Below are 2,498 nucleotides of genomic sequence, written 5' to 3'. Positions count from 1 at the left end.
GAAAGAGGTCTTCATGAACTTTCCAATGACAATATTTGATGCAAAACCCACTAAATCAATGACTGCAAGTCAAATTTAGGTACCCTTTTTATTGTTTTTTCCGTTTCATCTATGCCCATGATCAGAATTTTGCACCCGTATGCATTTTCTGTCTAGAAAAAACATATGTTATCCTTTTAAATAATGGTTGTTATGGGTTGGGAGAATAGAAATTCCCAAATATTTTTCCTTCGAAGGTTGAATTCCTCATCAAGCTTGTGGAAAATACAGAAAATCGATGACCCAAATTGTATTAGTAGAGTTGGGAAAATATAATTTGGTTTTTTGAGTGAAAATTATGGCAAAACCAGGTTTGGGAAAACTAAGAAAACACTTTCGCATACTATATAATCTAGGGTTTTTTTCTATTGTTTTTCTTTCTAACCGCAAAAAACCTTTTGAAATCCCCTCTTTCCCTTTGTGGGGATTCTTCAAAATCCTCTTTTAGATGGAGGTCGAAGAGATTTGAATATAACAGTGGCCCAAAAGCATCACAAAAATGGATATTTAATAGAGATGATTCAGTTTCGGATATAGACTGCAACAGGTCGAAAATTCCTATTCAAAACCCATCATAACCAAGCCTTAATTTTTAAGGAATTTTGGCTAAAATCCTAGCTAATAAGCAACAACACCCTGTAACAGAAAACTCGTCAGAAACAAGCCTTGTTCTACCAAATGGTTTGGAAATTATACAAAATGTTTAGTCTAATTCTCTATGTGCAGGATTGAAATAACACACAAGATATGGAAGCCCACAAGCAGTGCACATCTGGGGGAGCATTTTAGTACATATCATTTTTCTAATTCACATGTGACAAATGGCCCATATTTAGTTGTCATCTTAGCTCTCTAGCTCGTTGTGTTATTCTATATGTTGGGTAACACTGTGACAGATTAGTTTTGTTGATTTTTAGAGAAATTGTCTAAGATTTTGAAGCTACCACCAACAGTGGCCAAAGTTACTCTTCTTCCTCTTGGAAATGGAGCACCTCATATGTTTGCAAGTATTGTTTCTTTTATGTGGGTTGATGCTAGTGAGGTGGGACTCAATATTGTTTTAGGAGGAGCAATTTTTATTACCTGTGTAGTGGTTGGATTGGTTTCTCTATTCATTGCGAGTTCACATGCACAGATTGATCACCAAAGCTTTATACGGGAAATTTGTTTCTTCCTATTGACCCTTGCTTCACTGTCTCTGATTTTGTTCATTGGAAATATTAATTTGTGGGGAGCACTAGATTTTATTTCAGTATACATCTTATATACATTCACTCTCGCAGCAAATCAGTTTATGAGGAAACAAACCCAAAAATTAAAGTGGGATTCAATGACATCCATGAAGTCTTTCCCTGGAAGTATTATTCCTCTCAATTGTGAAGATGAAGATGATTCCATGTATAGTACTTTGTTGGATTTAGAGTTAACTACAGTGTTGGTTGCTAGTCATGGATGCTTGGAGACTTCATTGCCTCAGTGGATGTGGGCATCAAATGTAACTATTTTCTCAAACCGGGGATTGTCAAAGACAATATAAGAGACTAGGCCCTTGTGGGGATGGAGTGAGGACAGTGAAAATTATCGAATAAGGTGTTCTTTATTTTTCTTTCTACAATGTATATAGTGCAAAATTATAAAATACTAAAGGCCAAAACATTTAATTTGGTACAAATTTCAAATAATCCAAGGAAAAATGTATTCATCTTTCCTTCCTTCTACCATTTAGTTCCATCATCTTTCCCAAATATTTGCCTAGGTTTAGGTTAGAATAACATCAAGTTAATTTTGGATTAGGATGGAGTTTGCCTTGACCAGTTAAGACCCCAACACGAATTTACTTAACCCTTAACATTGATGTTTGTCCACTAGTTAGTATAGAGATTTCACCATAAATATAGCGTCTGTACACAAAATAGAACAAAATATAGATATCATCTAGGGCATAATATGTTTACTCCATCACCAACATATTAGATAAATCGTAATATTCAGAATCTTCTAACAGATCTAACCATTATTTTTTGTAGTCTATTTCTCATAACCTAACATATACATACCATCTCCATTTTGTTCTCACGTCATCTCTTTATCACATAAACGAATTCAACTCTTCATGGTACAAACCCATTCATCTTATATGTTTACTTAATCCATAATTTACAATAGTTAATTACTATTGATGATACCGACACAAGCATATCACACCTCAATCTACTCTCCCAACTCTTAATCAAAAATTTATAAGCTTTGTTAAGCCACTGACCTGAGCTTCTAAGTCAAAATTTATGCTTACATCGAGACAGTACAATACAATGTCAATCTGCATCTCCACACTTCAATCTATAGTCAATCCAATTAGCATAAAACACTCCAGCTCCATGAGTTTTCAATTTACTTGTTTGATGAAAAGCTTTGTTAATAATAGATTATAATATGTACTTGTATAATGTCATCCTATA

The 2,498-nt window shown here is 34.1% G+C and overlaps 1 pseudogene; it reads left to right on the top strand.

Moving 5' to 3' along the window:
* The first annotated feature begins 786 nt into the window (after nucleotides 1-786).
* On the top strand, nucleotides 787-1,663 carry LOC149213629 (cation/calcium exchanger 4 pseudogene; annotated as a pseudogene).
* The last annotated feature ends 835 nt before the right edge of the window (nucleotides 1,664-2,498 follow it).

This window comes from Pinus tabuliformis, chromosome 1_1 (assembly GCF_031772625.1).
Source record: "Pinus tabuliformis cultivar Carrire ecotype Pingquan chromosome 1_1, CPIR1, whole genome shotgun sequence".
Classification (NCBI taxonomy): domain Eukaryota; kingdom Viridiplantae; phylum Streptophyta; class Pinopsida; order Pinales; family Pinaceae; genus Pinus; species Pinus tabuliformis.
The sequence above is the reverse complement of the archived record's forward strand: the minus strand, read 5'-3'. Positions and strand labels throughout refer to the sequence as shown.